The 20660-nt window shown below is 36.9% G+C and overlaps 1 pseudogene; it reads right to left on the bottom strand.

The window, feature by feature from the left end:
- Positions 1-5034: 5034 nt before the first annotated feature.
- Positions 5035-19079, bottom strand: LOC106834979 (exportin-4-like; annotated as a pseudogene).
- Between the last annotated feature and the right edge of the window lie 1581 nt (positions 19080-20660).

Below are 20660 nucleotides of genomic sequence, written 5' to 3'. Positions count from 1 at the left end.
TAATTTAAGCTGTGGAAGGAAGAATACACAGGTCACTGTATTTTTGTTCAGTGCTTAAGGATAAGAAATATAGATGAAATCAGCCAATTCTAGGGTTTCAAATAATATTGGTGGAAAGAAAGTAAACAAGTTATAAAGTTCACAAAAGTCATACAAAGTTCTTGACTATGGTTCCTGACTCCCTTAAGGACCAAAGTGCAGACTCCCAGTATCAATCTCTTGTATTATGTTAGGGTGCACATAACTCAAACTCTCCCTTTTTGTAAGCCCACTAAAGGCTTAATGATCTCATGCATCACACTGAACTCATCCATCAAGGAATCATTTTCTATCAAGTAGGCACCAGAATTCAGTCAATATTTCATGACAATTCAAGGGTAACCTCCATCGGGAAGCTTTCTCAGACTTCACCAGCCTGAGAACCATGACCCTCTATGGGTCTGCAGGTATATGGGCCTCCATAACTGGTGCCCTGCTTCTACTTGTGCTGTTCAGTCTGCTTTCAATACTGCAGCCATATTAAAACAGAGGTCGGAATGCCACATCTCTACTCAAAACTCCATGGTAGCTCCCATTTTAATCCAAGTAAATGCCCAAGGCCTTACAATGGCCCTCAAATTTTTACATCATCTCCTCTCCTTTTATTCTTTCTCTCCCTTGTTCATTCTGCTTCAGTTACCATGACTGCCTTATTTTTCAATATATTCACTAGGTGGGCTCATGTCTTAGGGACTTTGCCCTGGGTTTTTCCTAGTCCTGAAATACTCTCTCCTGAGATATCTATATAACTAAGTACATCATGCTCTTCAAGTCTTTGCTAAAACCATCCTTATCAAATAAATCTTACAGATACAGTTTAAATTGCCAACCTTACAATCTGGACACTCTTACTCTGTCCTATTTCTTCCTGTTGTGCTTATCAACTTCTCACATACAAGATAATTATCACCTTTTATTGTGTTAATATTTTATTGTCTGTTTTTTCTTCCTATGATGGAAACTCCTTGAAGGCAGTTATTTATTTTTGCGCTTTTTTCTTCACTGATATATCTGAGGAAACTGTAAGAGTGGTAGGCACTTAACAGTTATTTGTGGAATGAATTATGCTATTTTAAACACCTGTTTACTTTTTTGTCTTCCCAACCAGACTTGATCTAGGAACAAGATTTAAACCTGATTTACCTTAGTTTTCAGCTAATGGGCCAAAGATCAGGAGACAAATGATGCCAAGGAGACTTGAATTGGTGTGTAAAGTACATGACACACTTACCATTTTGCATATTTGGAAAAGAGATTTTTATGAAGTATAATATTTTTAAAGTAATGCACTAATTTCTACCTTTTAGTAAAATTGAAACCTAACCCAGTTTTATAAACCTGAAAGTGTAATTTATCTTTTATTTCAGATAGAGATGGTACACAAGAGACAACACAACTGAACTGCCCCATTTACCTTCAGTTATCTACATGTGCAAGACAGGTTGTATTTGTCAAATTACCTGCACAAAATCATAATCCTACCATAATTAATTTGTTTTCATTGTTTTGTGTACCTGCTCAAGAGTATAACATAATGTGTACTAGAAACATTTTCAGAAAATCCCAATACAGATACCTAATTTAATCACATATATGTTCTGAGTGAATACTGTTTTCTTCCTTCCTTCCTTCTTTTCCTTCTTCTATCCTTTCCTTCCTCCTTCCTTCCTCCCTTCCTTTCTTTTCTTCCTTCCTTTCATTCTTCCTTTCTTCCTTCTTTCTTTCTTTCTTTCTTTCCCTCTCTCTCTCTTTTTCTCTCTTTTAATTCATACAAACAGGGTCAATTGATTTTTGATAAAGAAAAAAATTCAATAGAAAGAATAGTCTTTTAAATAAATGATCCTGGAATAGCTGGACTTTCATATGCAAAAAAGGTGAAATCAAACCTATATCTCAAACTTATACCTCAAACTTTATACAAAATTAATTCAAATAGGATTATAGGGGCCAGCCCAGTGGCGCAGCGGTTAAGTGAGCATGTTCCACTTCGGCAGCCCAGGGTTCGCTGGTTCGGATCCCGGGTGCAGACATGGCACTGCTTGGCACACCATGCTGTGGTAGGCATCCCACAGATAAAGTAGAGGAAGATGGGCACGGATGTTAGATCAGGGCCAGGCTTCCTCAGCAAAAAGAGGAGGACTGGCAGTAGTTAGCTCAAGGCTAATCTTCCTTGAAAAAAAAAAATAGGATTATAAACCTAAATTTAGAATACAAAATTATGAAACTGTTATCAGAAAATACACTAGAAAATCTTTGTGATGTTGGGTTATGCAAAGTGTTTTTAGATACAACAGCTAAAAGATGCTGCATATAAAATAAAAATTGAGAAATTGCTCTGTGAAAGACTGTTAAGAGAATTAAAATATTAAAACACAGACCAGGAAGAAATATTTGCAAATCATCTATCTTAAAACGACTTGCATCTAGAATATACAAAGAACTCTTAAAACTCAACAGTTAGACAATAAAATAACCAAATATTGTCAGAAGATTTGACCAGAAACTTCACCAAAGATAAATAGGTGGCAAATAAGCATATAAAAAGATTCTCAATATCATTAGCCATTAAGGAAATAAATTACAACCATATTAATATAACACTACATAACCTTTAGAATGAGGGAGGAAAAACTGACAATACCAAGTACTAAGTGCAGAAAAGAATTCAGAATTGGAAATCTCATATATAACTGGTCAATATACAAAATTATCCAGCCATTATGAAAAAGAATGTGGTAGTTTTCTATAAAGTTAAACATAACTTACTATGCATTCTACTCATCTCACTCCTAGATATTTATCCAAGGGAAATAAAATCTATGTTCACATAGATACTTGGATGTATGTAACAGTTTTATTCAAAACACCAACAACTGAAAATACCTGAAATGCCCCTCACTTGAGGAATGGATAAACAAATGGGGGCACAGTCCTAATGAAATGCTACCCAGCAATTGAAAAAAAACAAGCTACTGATACACAAAATAAATTATCCATAGTCATAGATTGCAAGAGTTTTTCAGAAAACATACGAATGACTTTTAAATCTCTTCATGGGGTCGAGGATACCTTTTAAGATGCTCAGCTGGAAATAGAATTGTGTAACTTCAATTAATGAGTATAAAGGGTTACTATACACTCAACATTTTATAACTCTTTGGTGAAGTAATGATTCTTTTAATCCATGACGTAAAAAAACAGAAGTAGATATTGAAATTTTTGGAATTCTTCAGATCAGAGAATGCTCTTTCCTTACATAATGGATGATAGGTGCTTAGAGAGAGCTAACTCAATCAGGAAATTCATATTGATTTGGAAACCTATATGGATCTAAGCTAAAGATATTTCTCAACTAGAGGATTGATTAGCATTCCTCTTTAAATCAGTCTCATATTTATTTGAATAGTGCAAGAGTGTACCCAAAATTTAATTCTGTCTATAAAATTAAACAATAGTGCGTAGCTAAGGACACAAACTAAGCACCCCACCCATGTTACACATCAGAAGTTGCTGATACCTGTGGTATCTCCAACTGTCATCAATACAATCAACCATCATAATAGTAATAACATCCACTCTTAAAAGCCCCTAAATCTCTTCCCTCTTAGACATAGAATTACTCACTTGTGTCCTCATCACTAGAACAGGAGAAGGAAACATCCAACGTCTACCAGGTACCAGGTTCTGTGTAAGAGAGATTAACATTATCTGATGTAATCTACATAACAACTTTATGCAGTAAATTTATCCTCTATTGTTAAAATGTGGAAATTCAGGTTCAGAGAGTTTAGCTTATCTAAAGCCACACAGCTATTAAGTGTTGGAGCTTAAAATCTACATGGTATTTTGCTCATATCTCAGAGACAATCACCCTCCAACTTCCAAACTCTGAGGAATATATGCATAATGTCTCAGCAAATAGATTTTGTTAATTTTATGTAACCCAGTGGGGAAGGGCAGCAGAATGGTGTTATGTAAGCTTCTGACAATCTAAGTATGAATTTATAATGAGAAAGTCAGTTTAGCACTTTTTAGCTAAACTCAACTGGCAAAATTTAGGATAGCCTATCTAATTTACAGAAATATTACATATATACATAAATATATTTTTCAAGATAGAACACTTTCAAACAGTCTAATTTCAAGCCAACTATTTTTCAGTTCATTGGATGAATTTCAATGAAAAGTTTGAGTAATTATAAGTAATTAACACTAAAACTATCTTATTTAATTTTAGAGAGTATTCTATTTTTTAAATCTTGTTTCACCACATATTGCTGATGTCTGTCTCTTTTTCATAGTGAGAGACTGAACTGGCTGCCAAGACAAAGAAGAAGAGAGATTACAGAAAGAAAAAAAGTCTTTATAGTCTTATAAACAGCATTTATAAGCCTGAATTTTAACATTACAATGGAGTAATTACCTATTGGGAATGGAAAGGAGTAATAAAATATGTCAAGTGATAACTCTAAGCTATTACATCTCCTTTTAAGAGTTTATACAGTCTGGTTTAGCTAGTCTAATTTTAACTATTCACAAGTGAAGGCTAAATCAGCCTCTACTTGCAGAATCAAGGCCATTTAAGAAGGCTATTTGAATTGGGGCACAGTATGACATCTAATATCTTTGGGTCCACCACACAGTTGAGATATTTTCATTCACCATGCTTACATTTAGCTCTTTTCGTAAGAAAAGTGAGAGAGGGGAGATTCCAGCATGGATAGAAAAGATCCTCTCCCATAAGGGTCACAATTTTTTAATAAAACAATATTTGGTGAGAATTATGTACCAGGAACTTTAACAATTGTGCTAAATACATTATCTTATTTAAAATTTACATAAACTTTACAGGTATGTGCTTTTTAACAGGAATTATGATTTATTGTTCATGACACATTAAACATTAAAACATTGCTTTACAAACAATCAAGGTTTACAACAGGCATTTGAAAACTGGCTATTCCAAGTTTTTATTGATATGAGTCAAATCATTTCTCATATCATGTTTTCTATAATCTCTCTGCCATCTATACTGTAGTGCCTGGGCTCCGAATGTACAAGCCAAGGGATGCAATCCTGAGTATGTTTCTGTCCATTTGGTCCAGTGTGCTGAGAGATGAGGTGGGGGTGTTTAAAGTCTTTAAACACTTTAAGAATTCTCCAGGGACTTCTGAATAGATAATATTTGCTCCATAGGGTTTCTTTGGATGGTCTGTACCTTGTCAGAAGAGGTATACAGTGTTCTGAAGCAATTCTTCCTAGCATTCCTTCACTGGCCTGTGGATCTGAAAACTGCCCTCGATCATCCTCTTGACATTCACCTATTTCTTCTTCCTCACGAGAGTCCACACCATTGACAGTTAAATTCCTTGTGCCATTTGGAGCAGCTAGGTGGCACTGAATAAAAGAACTGAAAACTTGAACAGCATGTTGGGTAAAAAAGTCTTTATAGAAATGTTTATCATGTTGGAGCAGTTAGCCAGGACTCCAGCATTTTGCCATATGCTTCCAGGTATATGCCATGTCATCTTTATCAAGACTTCTTCCAATGCAGCACTTCACCCAAAAGAACAAGTGAGGTGTGTGGCAGTTAACAAAGGAGGAGAAAAGTTCATTTGGAACGGCAATTAAACATTTCAAGGAAATACTGTTAACAGATTGCTGATGATGCTGGAGATCCCCACAACTTCAGAATCTTCTATTTCCATTTCATTGATAGTATTCAGTAATCTTTCAATGAAGTGTGTTAATCAATTTGTGATCCTTCACGACGGAAGATAGGTCCATGAAGAGAAGTAAACTGGGCAAGGCACTGCAAAGAATCTTGTGCCATATCTAAATCTTTTTTTCCACATACTGTGAGAAAAAGCTTCATAACTTTGCTGTCCAGAATAGTCACCCACCAGGATTCTGTTGGCTTTAACAGTACATTTTGTGAAGATTCAAACATAGCCAAATAACGTCTGCCCAAACTTGGAAGAAGAAAGTTCGAGCTAGAGACTTGATTGGCATTGTCTGGCCACAGACCAGTTGGGTGAGCAGTGTGGGGTAAGTCACAGAGAGACTGAAGAAAAAATCCAGAGATGGGGAACGAGACATATAGGTTTACTGGGAATTACTTATCCGGATGTCCAGTGGTGGCCAGCTGGATGGAAATGTGCACCCGCTACCAGGCGTAGGGAGGGGGTTGCTTATACAGGCAGGGGACACAAAGCTATATGCTTTCCAAGACGGGCTGTCCATGGGACGACTAGTGTTTCCAGGAACAGTAGTTCACAGGAGCCGCTCCATGTTCCTTTAAGACGTCATGTTCTTTGAGTGAGACAAGGTAGGATCCGGGCTGGCCAGGCCCTGCATCATTACAAATCCAAGCGGCTGGGCGTCCTGCCCAGAAGGGAGCCAGAAGGACACACAGTTGTAATGGGCTTGTGGGATTTTGCTGAGAAAGCAAAGCCCAGGCTGACCAGCAGCTCAAGGTGAAGCTGAAATACCAAAGCCATCTGAGCACCGAGGTTGTCCCTCCTGATGAACTCCGGCAGACCTTCAACAGCGAACGTGAAGATTTCACGAAGGTCTTCTTCCTGAAAGAAAGACGTTTTATAGTTACCAGTTACCGTGGAATTCCGTGCTCAGTCCATAGTTGCTAGTTTTACTTGCACTTGAGATAGTCACTAAATAGTGCCGTTAGAACGGAACAGGCCGTGGCTGCACAGTGGGTTTGCCACTACTTATCAACTGACTCACTTCATGAAAAAGGCTTTTGCAGTCAATGTATTTATCTAGCGATCGTCGTTTTACAATTGGCGCTACTGCTGATAGAATCTCTTCCCAAACATAATCTTGGTGGTTTACCTTTGCAAGACATAGTTTAAAGGGAATGTTGGCAGTGACTAGATGCTCACTTTTTCCAAAAGCATCCACTCTTAGCCAACTCTTTGCATTATAGCTGGGGCAGTGCGAAAGAGGACATGGTCCACTTAATTCATTTGTGTTCTTTTTCTTTATGCAGTGACCTTGCTCTAGCACCACAAAGAGGTTAGCTCCTCTCAGCAGACACCTGAGGCAGGTGGCAACGAACCACTGATCACAATTTTCACAAATTTGCCTCACTTCTCTTCAGCTGTTACTTCCAAAGCGTGAAATACCAAAATACGCGTGAAAACTGCAAATGGTCATTAGGATTTCCTAAATGGTAAGAATACGAGCTCTGCGCGTTGGCGTTGTTCATTACCAACCACGAAGGGTGGTGCCATCACAATCTCGGCCGCGTTCTCCAGCCGAGCGCTCCCTCATGAAGGCTGCAGCGTCGCAGATGGGATGGTCTCTTTTCAGTGACGCGCCCTGCGCTGCATTATGGGAGCGGTCGCTGGCCGGCCAATCACCGCAGCCTCGGAGGAGCGCCCACCCGCGTCGACGCAGGCGTCGGACCTCCCGCCCGCTCCGGGTCCGGGGGGTGGGGAAGGAGACCGTGTGAGGTGCGTGGGTTCTCAGTCCTGCTCCCGGCCAGGTGCTGGTGGTTGGCCCAGGCGGTGGCCGGTATGTCCTACTTTAATGCACTTTATTTCTAAGGAAGTTGAAGATTAGATCGATGAAATGATTTGCCTTGTGGAGTCCGTGTTAGAACCTGAATTCAAGCCTGAGATATGTTTGACTCCAGGCCCTGGGTTCCTGGACTTCTCTTTCTCAAATACAGTCCGCCTCACCTATGAACACGTTTTAACGTAAGATTTTGAAAATTTTCTTCGAATGCCTCTTTTACATTTAGCCGTGTTTTCCAAATGTGTAAGTTTCTGATTTCACAGCCACAGGGTATTTTAAAGATTAGCAATAACTCCGCACATAATTGTTAATTGGATGAATGAATCGCTTCCAAGCCCATCATTTTACTGATGAGGCAGCTAGTCGCCATAAAGAAATGAAAATTATACTCCACATTCACACGGTTCGTTATGGAAGCCAAATTTAGAACCTAAATCTCTTGCCTCGACTGACTCTATTCCAGTTAATTTTATTAATGAACAAGAAAAAGGTGACACAAATAGAGATAAATATAATAAACAAAGCATGTTGCTTAGTTAAAAACTAGTGATTGTATAAAGTAAGTGTGATTTGGAAATTGGATGACATATCTCTACTTTGACTTCGAAAAGTGCTTCACAGATTATGACATTAGGAGAGACAGAATAAGATGATTGCTATGGCTTTAGTGAGGTAACCTGATCTAAGCTACTTGTGGCTACAGGAGACAACCCCAGGGGTACCAACAGATGAGGCGACTGGCTACCCAGGCCCTACTTGGTCATCCCAAGGGCTGAGAAGGTTAGTCTCTCAGCACACCTGCAACCAGGCTGGTAGAGATTCAGCATGCTTTTTGTATAAGCATACTGTTTATTAAAATGTTAAAATTCTCCTACTCCAGTAGGTAACTAGCCAGTTCCCAAAATGCTCTGGTTACCCCTCCTACTAAACACTTCTCTCTAGTCCCAAATCTCTAAATTGCCCTATCGTACAGAAACAAAAGGTAAATAAATCCTAGGCAGCAGGGTGCCTCCAGGAATCCATTTCCTTGTCAGTCCTCTGCCTTGACCCAGCACTGTGTCCTGACACACTGGTTAGACAATGCACTCTTAGAAAATTTAATTGTTTAATTTTTTCCTGGAAAATTTTGATTAATTACTTATTTAATTCCTATTAGACATTCTAAGATACTGAAACGTTACTTGAAGTTATTAGCTAACCATTTAATATCTCAATAATACAGTAATAGTTATAAAATATAATGAATAACATTTTTAAATCAAGTATTACAGTAGAATTTCTACATGTGCAATCGGTGGTTGGAAGTAAAATATATTGTTTTAAACTATAGGCTATAGAGCTAGACAGATCTAGATTTGGATATTGCTTCTATACTTAGCTAACTCTATGGAGGATGAAAGGCCTCTGAGATTCCATTGCTTTATTTATGGTATGGAGATGATAATCTTTTTTTTCAAAGATTGGCCTCTGAGTTAACATCTGTTACCCATCTTCCTCTTTTTGTTTTCATTCTTCCTCTTCCCAAAGCCCCCGTACATAGTTGTGTATTCTAGTTGTAGGTCCTTCTGTCTCTGTTATGTGGGATGCCGCCTCAGCATGGCCTGATGAGCGGCACTAGGTCTGTGCCCAGGATCTGAACCAGGGAAACCCTGGGCTGCCAAAGTGGAGTGTGCAAACTTAACCACTCAGCCATGTGGCTGGCCTCAGGATAATCTTAAATGCCCCTTTCTTCACCCGTACCCCCATGTCAGCCAATGGATCCTGCACCAGTGGATTACTATATGATACCTAACATTTTAAATCTGAATAGAATCTTACCATGCATTTTCCCTTTATTTTTGACTTAATTTTTTTTCCCAGCATTTAAAATTCCTCTCAATGGAAGTGTAATATTATAGGTGTCTCTCTGGGAAAATTCAGCTGATAGTATTCTTTAGAGAACATTTCAGAAGAAACTTCATGATCTTTAAAAGCTCAGATTCCTCAGAATGCGAGCTTGATGTATTTTGCAGACAAAGTATTTTACTCTCCTTTAAATCAAATCCTTTGTGCTAAATAAAAAGGGGCAGAAAATTGTGCTTGTTAGAGTAGATGTGGATAGTCTCCTATTGCAATCGTTCTTGTGGATGCTTTCCATGGATGGTTGTTCTGCATAATGTTGGGGTAAAACTAGTAATATTGTATCCAATAGGGAAAATGATAAATAGATTGTTTTACATTGTTACGTCACCTGTTTCTCTGTTTATTTTTTGAGGAGGATTAGCCCTTACCTAACATCTGCTGCCAATCCTTTTCTTTTTGCTGAGGAAGACTGGCCCTGAGCTAAGATCCATGCCCATCTTCCTCTACTTTATATGTGGGATGCCTGCCACAGCATGGCTTGACAAGTGGTGCGTAGGTTTGCACCTGGGATCCAAAGGGGCAAACCCTGGGCCACTGAAGTGGGTTGTGCAAACTTAACCACTGCGCCACAGGGCCATCCCCCACCTATTTCTATAAATATCAATAATAATATATAAGGCTGGTAAATTTGTGGGGGAAAAGCTGACATTCATGAGATGTCTCTTTTTATTTAACATTATGTTAACATAAACCATAGAAAAAGACGAAGTTTTTGTTACTAAGATGTTTTTGCTTTAAATGTTATATGGTCAAAAATTCTGTAGTCTCTCAATAAAGTATGATAAATATTTGGTATTTTCAGAGTATGAGCTGATAAAATTGTGTACACACTAGAAAAAGTGATTTAAATTTAAAAAGTATGTCTTTAATTAAAGAATTAAAAATCACAAACAGGAAGACAAAAAGCAGAAAGAGCAGAGATGGCAACATTAACTGTATAGATGAGAAAAGATTAAAATAGTAGAGACTTTATTAAAGGAAAAGAAATAATACAAAACTGTAAAAGGAATTTTTTAAATCATTTTTAAATGGACTTTAGGAGAAGTTTAATGCAGCTTTAAAATCTACACTTGATTTGGGTTAAATAAAACCAAAACTGAAATTTTCTTAAAGTTTCAACATTCTGGAACTCAAGAAAAAGTATCAACTGAAATGTTTTCAAGCACATTTCTAAGAGAAAACTGTGTGATTCATGGTTAATTAATGAACAATTAAGATTCTTATTATTGTTTTGTAATGACTTATGCAAATAAACAAGATATAATCTTCCTTCAATTTTTCCCTTATATCCTTAACATATTTTAGCACTTTTCATACTAAATGTTGTTCTTGTTCTAAAAAAATAAATATGCATAGTTTTGTGTTGTTGAATGTCATATGTTTTGCATGCATACTTAACCAAAATTAGATATTTTACTTTTGTTTTTATTTGAAATAAATTATTTGGACAAATAAATTTAACTATAAAAGACAACTTAAAAACTAACTAGAGGTGCTGGCCGGGTGGTGTAGTGGGTAAATTTGCACTCTGCTTTGACACTTTGTGGGTTTGGATCCCAGGTGCAGACCTACACACCACTTATCAAGCCATGCTGTGGCAGTGTCTGTCCCACATACAAAATAGAGGAAGTTTGGCACAGATGTTAGTTCAAGGACAATCTTCCTCAAGCAAAAAAGAGGAGGATTGGCAACAGATGTTAGCTCCAATCTTCTTCACCAAAAAAAACACAAAAAAAACAAAAAAAAAACTGGAGTGAAATATTTCAGTTATGTATATTTTTTCAATATTTCAAAGACTATGTGCTGCTAAAATAGTGTTTAGGTAATGTATATATTTTGAAAAGATATTATGTATTAAAAACCCTCACCAAAACTCCAATAATGTGCAAATGTTTCACTTATTTATTTCTAATTATTAATCTATGTGTGTAATATGTAGGAGATTTTTGTTTTTTTATACACAGTTGTGTCATCCTACATAAAAGATTATATATCTTGTTTCCATTAATAGACATTTCTCTTTACATCAACAACGATTTTACTAATTTATATTTCTTCCAAATGTCATTATAAAATTCTATATACATATATTGACATGTTAGAATTCTTTGATAGTTAACAAACAAAACCCAAACTTGTTTAAGCCAGTATAAAGAAAATCATTAGCTTATGACCATCATTTATAGGCACAAACAATATTTTCATTGTCCTTTGTGGTGTCAGTCTCATCTACAGGTTCTTCCATTGACCCACCAACTTGTCACAGATGGCTGTGACTAAAGTGGATGCCTGGGTACCTAATATAACGAATAACCCCAAATGAATCATAAACTTAAGTGTAAAACTAGAAAACATTTAGAAAAAAATATGAGACAAACTTAGGAATCTAGGGATAGAGAAAGGAGTTCCTAGACTTATCAAAGCATGATTCATAAAAGGAATAATTGTAATAATGGTGCCTCATCAAAACTAAAAACTTTGGCTCTGTGGAAGATGCTATTAAGAGCATAAAGAGACAAGCCACGCACTGGAAGAAAATTTTTGCAAACCGCTTATCCAACAAAGGACTGATATCTAGAATATATAGAACTCTCAACTCAACAGTCAAAACATAAAGAATGAAAGGGAGGAGAACCCAATTAGAAAATAGGCAAAAGATATTTCACCGAAAAGAATATAGATGGCAAATAACCAAATGAAAAGATGTTCAAGATCATTAGCCAATAAGGAAATGCAAAGTCAAAGCACAATGAGATATTACTACACACCTTACAGAAAGGCTAAAATATAAAATAATGACAACACTCAATGCTGACAAGGATGCAGAGAAACTTGATCATTCATACATTGCTGGTGAAAATGTAAAAAATGGTACAGCCTCTCTGAAAAACAGTTTGGCAGTTTCTTACGAAACTGAACATGTTACTACTATACAAACCAGCAGTTATATTCTTGGGCATTAATGACAGAGAAATGAAAATTTATGTTCAACCAAAAGCTTGTATATAAATGTTTATAGTAGCTTCAGTTTTAAGAGCCAAAAACTAGAACGAACCCAGATATCCTTCAACAGGTGAATGTTTAAACAATCCTAGTACGTCTATACCATGAAATACTACTCAGCAATAAAGATGGACTGTTGACACACTCAACACCTTGGATAAATCTTCAGGGAATTATGCCAAGTGGAAAAGCCAATCTCAAAAGGTTACAAACTTTATGATTGAATTTGTGTAACATTCTCAGAGGGACAAAATTATAGAAATGGAAAACATATTCATTAGTGGTTGCCAGGGGTCAGGGATGGCATGAGAGGGCTAGGGTAAGCAGTTATGTGGGGGTGATTATGAAAGGACATCAATAAGGAGTCTTACAATGGAACTGATCAGTAGCTTATCTATATCCAGGTCAATTTCTTGGTTGTGATGTTTTACGGTAGTTTGGCAAGATGTTACCGTTGGGGGAAATTAGATAAAAGGTGCACAGTGTTCTGGACTGAATGTGTATGTCCCTCCCAAAATTTATATGTTGAAACCCTTACCCAGTGAGATGGTATTAGGAATTGAGGCCTTAGGAGGCAATTAGCCTTCTATGTTCTATGAGGTCATCAGGGTGGAGCCAACATAAATGAGGTTACTGCCTTTGTAAGAGTCATGAGAGAGCTTGCTTCCTCTCTCTGCTCTCTGCTATGGGGGGATACAACCAGAAGTTGACAGTCTGCAACCCAACAGAGAGTTCTCACCAGATCTCAACCGTGCTGGCAGCCTGATCTTGGATTTCCAGCTGGCAGAACTGTGAGAAATATCTGTTGTTTATAAGCACTCAGTCTTTGATACGTTGTTATTGCTGACTAAGACTTGAGATTTCCTTCTGTATTTCCTATAACTGAATCTATAATTATCTCATAAAAAACATTTAATTAAAAATTGATGCTTCTGTACCACACCTCATATCCTTAAGCTATAATCACATTCCATACTTTCTAGTGGAAAAAGTAAAAGACTTCCTTCTCTTGAAGCCCTTGCAATTATCTTTCAGAATTACATTGGCTCCAGATGGCTTCTTGGTTCATCCCTGAATGAACTAATTATTGGTTCAGGGATGAACAGAATATGCTGATTAGTTTAAGCCAGTCAGGATTTACTCCTTGAGAGGGAGTGGGACCTATTCCTTATAAACTATAATGATAAGAAATTGGGAGAGATGGTTTTTAGGAGAATGAATTTTGAAACAAATACAGACAAACAGCAGGTGCATACTGACACCCTAATGCATTTACTTAATATCCTATATTTAAACCTATAGATGTTTTCTAATATTGCCCTATTATAAAATAGTGTCACTATAAATACTATTATGTACCCTTTTATTTTTCCATTTTCAGGATTATATATTTTGGAAAGAATCCTACAATTGATATACTGTGCCAAATATTCCACATTAAGTGAATTTTGATTGATTGATTGATTCATGAGATAAATTTGTACTGCAGAAACCAAAATGAGCAAACCTTTAAGGAAAAAAGAAGAGCAATCTGCTCAGTGTAATGCAGGTACTTGCAATAGGGAATTCTAGGTTTCTAAATGAATAGACTGGAAGAGGGCTGGTTCTAATAATGCAGCAAATGATTGACACCAAAACTGAATCTATGTCTAGGAAGCTTAGAGGTTAGTCAGACTAAAGGAAGCATATTTTGCAAAGAGAACAGCTGGGCCAAGGTCATGGAGAGAACATGGTAAAATGGAAGGTTGAGCTGCCTGGAACTTAGATTTGGGAATTATAGAATGGGAGATGGGGTTGAAAGATAGGGAAAAGGGAAAATCAAGTTGGATAAGTAATTGAACAGCAATATTAAAGTAAATGAAGTGCCCTGAAAACATATTAATCAGTTTGAATTTAAGTAAGGACAGGGAAATGCTATTACAATGGTTTTAAGCAGAGGAGTGACATCGTCAAAATTGCTTTGTGGCTCAATGAGGAGAATGTATTAAGAGGGATAGGACTGGAGGCTGAAGGACAAAATAGAAAGTAATTGTGAAAATTCAGGTAGCTATCATGTTAAACTAAGCTAAGGTGGCAGCCCTGGGCAGTGGAGAAGAGTGGAGATTGGAAAGAAAGTTTAGAAGGTAGAATGAATTGCGCTTAGCTACTGTTTAGAAGATGAGACCTAGGAAAAGGGAATAAAAAAGCATGATTGTTAAATTTCTAAAATCTTTTCCAAAAGACCATTGACTTTTCATTATCATTCGGGACTTTTATTTTAAAAAGCATTTAAAATGGCATCTCATTGTTGGCTTAAGTTGCATTTCCTTGTTCTGACACTGATAGAACATCAGAGAACATAGAGACACAACATTTTCCAATATGTCTATCACTTGTTTTTTACTCCTTTGTAACATGAAATCCGTTGCTTGTTTATCAGTGAGTTCTGAGAAGGAGTAGGATTATATAATCTTATATTTTTAAAGATACCTATTTTCTATGAAATTACCTATGACTGTTTTCCCAATACTATATTATTTGTCTTCTAAATTTGTATTTTCTTTTTGATTAATTTCTTAGATAAGCAAATTAATCTATTTCAGATGTTATTGATCATATCTAACTGAAGAAAGTCCTTAAAGGTTTAGTTTGTGTTAACTCTTTAATGCACACAATCAGAAAATATTTATTGACCACCCGTTGTGTGCCTGGAACTGTGCTAGTCCTTTAGAAAGACTTGCTTTACTCCTAAGTAAGAACTCTTATGCATAAAGTACTCCATCATTCCTCTATCATAGCAATATTAATAATCGTTTCATCTTGACATTTAGTGCATTTAATTAAAATAATCACTTTCAATTTCTAACCACTACTCCAAGTAAATGGAAAGCTAGTAGTAAAACAGCTTTTATTCACTCAACAACTAGTTATTGTGCTAGAATTATAGTTCATATCTAAAACCACGTATGCTTATTTCAATATTTTAAATCATTTCCAGTGCTGACCAAAATTTCGCCAACATAATGATTCATATCCATGACCTCAAATTTTGATTTATCTCCTGGTGAAACAGAAAACAACTTTCAGTGAGACTTGTGTGTCTGAGAATTCTTTTGCCTTCATAAATGTTTGTCAAACTAATTGTTGGTACAAGTCTTGATTAAAAAATGTTAAATTCAGATTGCTGTGGACGTTGCTCTGATTTGGTAGCACTTATGTTCTTTGGTTGCCAAAAAAAGACTCAGATTCAGCTAATTCAAGTAAACATAAAAGAGGATTTATATGAAGGATAGTAAAGTAGTTAATGCTGAACAGTAAAGTCTGAGGACAGACAGATCAAGGCAACACTGGGGCTGACAGCAGGAGTTCAGGGCATTCTCAGCAGGGTGCAGCCTTAAAATAATATAATTCAGTAAACCCTCAGCATCTCCATTATAGATTAATATTTACAGGAGTGAATATTATCTGTGTGTCAGGGGCTTGAGATATTTTGATTGAGCCAGTCTGCATCACCTACTGCCTCTCCCCGTTGCCATAGAGATTGGGATTGGTTCCCAGGAGAAGGGGTAATAGGCAAGCAAAAACAATAGAAATCGTTCTACAAACCCTACCTGTCTAAAGTCTTAGGCAAGCACTAACCCACTCCTTTTTCTATATACACAATTCCTAAAATGTTCTTGTTTTACGCAATGTACCTGCCACACATGCAACTGAAAATAATCTTATTTCATTTATAGTATGAGAAAACCAAAAGTGATTTTTGGCTACTGCTTCTGAAGATGATACCTGTGTTCTCTGGGTTCTGTCTATTCCTCCTGTTGTTCTCTCCTCCTGTTGTCAGGATCTCAATATTCTGTGATCTTTGGACTAAACCAACACACTCTATATTCAATAGTGGATAAAAGCAAGAGAAAGAAAAGAAATATATATAATAGAGTAAGCAATGCTGTGAATGATCATGGGAAATAAACTTATTACTGATTTTTTTTCTAATTTCTATTTCATATAATTTTATATTTGGCCAGAATATTCTCACATCATATTTATTTTTTATCTTGTGACTTGAACTAAGTTATCTGTCCCTTGATGTTTGAGCCTCCAGGGGTCCTATTACATTGTCTTCGTTAATATTTATTATCAGGCCTGTTAGTACATGGAGACATCCTAGACTAGTCCTTGGATTTCACCCATATTTCAGTAACAATATCTCCACTTCTCCTTGGTTATCAGGTTAGTCATTCTAGCAAAATATGTAGCTCTCTTCCATCGCCAGCAGCCTTGAGAAGCTAGGTAGAAATATTGCTTTACTGGATTAAAAAAAAAATCTGGAACATGATAGACCATCATCCTACGGCACAGAAAACAAGATTTTGAGATGTAATATTAGGTGTGAAAATGAGAAGTACCAAAACCTTATTCTACCCTTTATTTTCTGGATTCATATGTTCATAGATTTAGCATTCTGGCTGAGGAAAGGAGAGCAACATATATTTGTCATGGGTTTAGATTATAAACATCATTTGACAGAAAAGCCAACCTGACTTCATGGGATGTTGTCTCTCTCCTGGAGCTAGAGCTGAATATGCATTAAATTTTTATAAAGCCTGTTGTTTCTGTCATTGGAGCAGTAAAATTAATGGTTATGAACAGTGCATTTTCTTTTATATCAAATAAATTTCTTAGTTAGAGACAGTACATGCAGAATAGCATGATAATTTATGAGGCATTTAGTTAATCCAGGTTGGAGGTCCCTGGCCAAGCATGATTAGTCTGAAAAAAAAAAAAACTCCACATCTAGAATAAATTTCTGTCTGATAAAGAAAAATCTTCACCACAACTCCCACATATGGAAGGGTTCTAGTGTAAGCATTTTGAAGCCAGCATGTACTTGGCTGTTCACCTGAAATATGGAGCCATATTGAGAAATCATACTTAATTATTTTTGCTAGTTATTGTACATTGATAAGTGTGACTAAGTTACCTTGAGAAGAGGAAAACTCTTTTTTAAAGTTCCTCCCCACCATCATGCACATTTTAATCATGAGCTCATTATATAAGTTTTGGGCTACCTGGGAAAGAAGATAGCTGACATCTAAAAGTTAATCTGGTATACCTGATTAGTAAAGTATTTTTCTATAGGGACAGACATACTTTTATGTTCTGGGCTCACTCCCAGAGGAGCAACTATAGGCTTCTTCCAAAAATTTCTTTTGATCAATTATCTATTTGCTCAAATTATTTGACTTTTTATTTGATCATAACAACATTCATTTGTAATCTACACAAACCACCTGGGCACAGCTCAATGAATTTTCACAAACTGGACACGTTGGCTCAAGCAGCACTGAGATCAGTAAATATAGTATTACACATACTGCAGAATGCATGGTTTTGCATGGTTTTACACATACTGCAGAAGGCCCCCAATATTTTTCTTTTAGTTTCTGTACCCACAACAGTAACAACTCCTGATTTTTATTACCACAGATTGGTTTTGCATGGTTTTAAATTTTATGTAAATAGAATCAAATAGCAGTTTGTCTTTTGTGCCTGGCTTCTTCAGCTTGACATTATATTTGTGAGATTCATCCACATTGTTGTGTTTAGTGACCAGTTATTTAATCCTTTTTACTTCAAGTTATCCAACCAAACCATTACCAGTTGCCCAAGAGTCAACATAGATTGTTATTCCAGGCATCATTCCTTCTACACTTAGTGGATGTAGAGTTCAAAGTTCTGCCTCTTATGAGGATTTCCCTTTTCTACTCATGGTCAGGGCCACTCTTAAGAGAGAAAGTCAAAGTTGTCTATTTCTGAATAGTGCTAACTTACAGAATAGAAATATGTATATATTTGTATTACATTTGCAATTTTTAATGCTTGATCATACAGTTATTAGTAATGGCTTATAGTTTGAGGTTGAAGGAGGGGAGGCCCTCTTCCAGTAGATAATATCCTGAGGGTGTGATAAACCTATTCGTATAACTCACTTGTACCTTCAGGGCCTGCTAGGGACTGATTCATATATACTCTTGCCACACAATGGTGCAGTACTTCTGGTCATGCCCAAGTTTATGGTTAGGCAGATCAAAAAGCACTGAGAGGGGCTGGCCCCGTGGCCGAGTGGTTAAGTTCGCGCGCTCTGCTGCAGGTGGCCCGGTGTTTCGTTGGTTCGAATCCTGGGCACGGACATGGCACTGCTCATGAAGCCACGCTGAGGCAGTGTCCCACATGCCACAACTGGAGGGACCCACAACGAAGAAGATACAACTATGTACCGGGGGGCTTTGCGGAGAAAAAGGAAAAAATAAAATCTTTAAAAAAAAAAAGCGCTGAGAACACGATGCAAGCTTATATCGTTTGGTTACAAGTCTACATATCCAATTTTCCCTGAGAGAAAAGTATTCTTTTTGCTTTGTTTTGTTTTTAAAAATTAGAATATTCATTGTTAAAGGTGTTTTTTAAAAAACATCCAAATCTCAGAATTACCTGCTAATGACACTCTTATCAATGTGTTCCGTATGATACTGATCTGCCCTCAGCACTTTTAGCAGCATTGGATCTGTTAGATCATGAAGAAAGTGTAATAGACCTGCTGACTTTTTAGTCTTGACCATCTCAATTGCTTTGTCTTTCTCTGAACTCCAGTAAATAGTAAAAGATTTTTAAATAGAGTAAATGGTAAGAGTTGGACAACTCTTTTGGATGTAGGGTTTAAGGAACAACACATCCTTCACTTTGGAGGGAAAATGCAGGTGTGTTGTGATCAGCAGAATTCCCACAAGTCATATACATGTCCTATATAATCTCCATTAGCATGGATGAAATTTGTGAATATGAGAAAGGTAATTCTGTGGCGAACGGGTGGGTCTCATGTAGTTACAAGAGCCATTTAAAAGTAGAAGGGAGTCAAAAGATAAAAATAAAAAATAAAATAAAAGTAGAGAGTTTTCTTTGGCAACATGCAGAGAAACACATCTCAGAGATGCTCACCTGCTGGCCTGAAGGAAAGCAATAGCCAGATTGTGAACTGCCTATGGGGGGCCATATGGCAAAGAACTGCAGGTGGCCTCTAGGATCCAATAATGATAACTGACTGACATCTAGCAAGAAAACAGGGACATCGATCATACAGTATCAAGATGATTTCTGCTGAAAACCAGTGAGCTTGGAAGAGGACCCAGAGCCTCCGAAGAGTATCACAGCACTGTCCGGACACCTTCATTTCAGTCTGGTGAGATCTCAAGCAGAAGATCCAGAAAAGCCGTTCACCGATGCCTGACCCATGGAAACTGTCAGTTAATAAATTTCTGTTTTTTTAAGCTTCTGGGTTTGTGCCAGTTTGTCACACAGCAACAGAAAACTAGTATACATGCTCTGGACCAGTGAGAGTACTTACATTTTCAAGAAATCTATTTTCCTTTCTTCTCATGTGTGTTTTTATTGTGGCACAAAGGTAATTTGCTAATCCTGCCTTCACTTTGAGTTATTCACAATGAGTAAGTGTCTAGCTTGGCATTGTACTGCCTGGAGCCAAATCCCCCTCAGCTTTTTCTTAGCTGTGACTGGGGGCAAGTTACTTAACAGCCCTGTGACTCTTTCTCCTCAATTATAGCATGAAGAATATAATATTAACTCTTTCATAGGGTTCATGTTGAGAATTAACTGAGTATATTAACACATGTAAACAATGAATGTTAGTTACTGTTATTGTTATTATTCTAGCTTTAGATCCTATCAACATGAGATCAACAATGTAGTGGAATAGTATGAAATCCTACAGGTTGATGAATCAGGTAAGGTTGCTGAAAACTGTATTATGGCCCAGAACTGGAGGGTATATATCCCAGAGGCAGAATATCCCAGAGGCAGTTCCAGCCAGGTGAAAGCAAGCTACTCTGCTTTAATTTGTGTTGCAGTGAAAGTGTAATCGCCAGGTCAATAAAAGCATACCGGTTGCCAAGGCATAAATGTGTGTGCTCTAAAAAGCAGAATACGTCTGGATAACAGGCACAGTTGGACTTATTAAATGATAAGTTTACAATAATTGATTATTAAAGATTTATTAGTCCTTTATAGTAATCAAAGTAGTCGAGAGAATAAGGATATGCTATGAATCACAGGACAGGCACCTTTCAAGTTTTTGAAGTTTACACAAATCTTCAACTCCCTCAGGGATAGAAAATAGAAAAAATTTG

This window comes from Equus asinus, chromosome 3, assembly GCF_041296235.1.
Source record: "Equus asinus isolate D_3611 breed Donkey chromosome 3, EquAss-T2T_v2, whole genome shotgun sequence".
NCBI classification, from domain to species: domain Eukaryota; kingdom Metazoa; phylum Chordata; class Mammalia; order Perissodactyla; family Equidae; genus Equus; species Equus asinus.
This window is presented reverse-complemented; position numbering and strand designations above follow the sequence as displayed.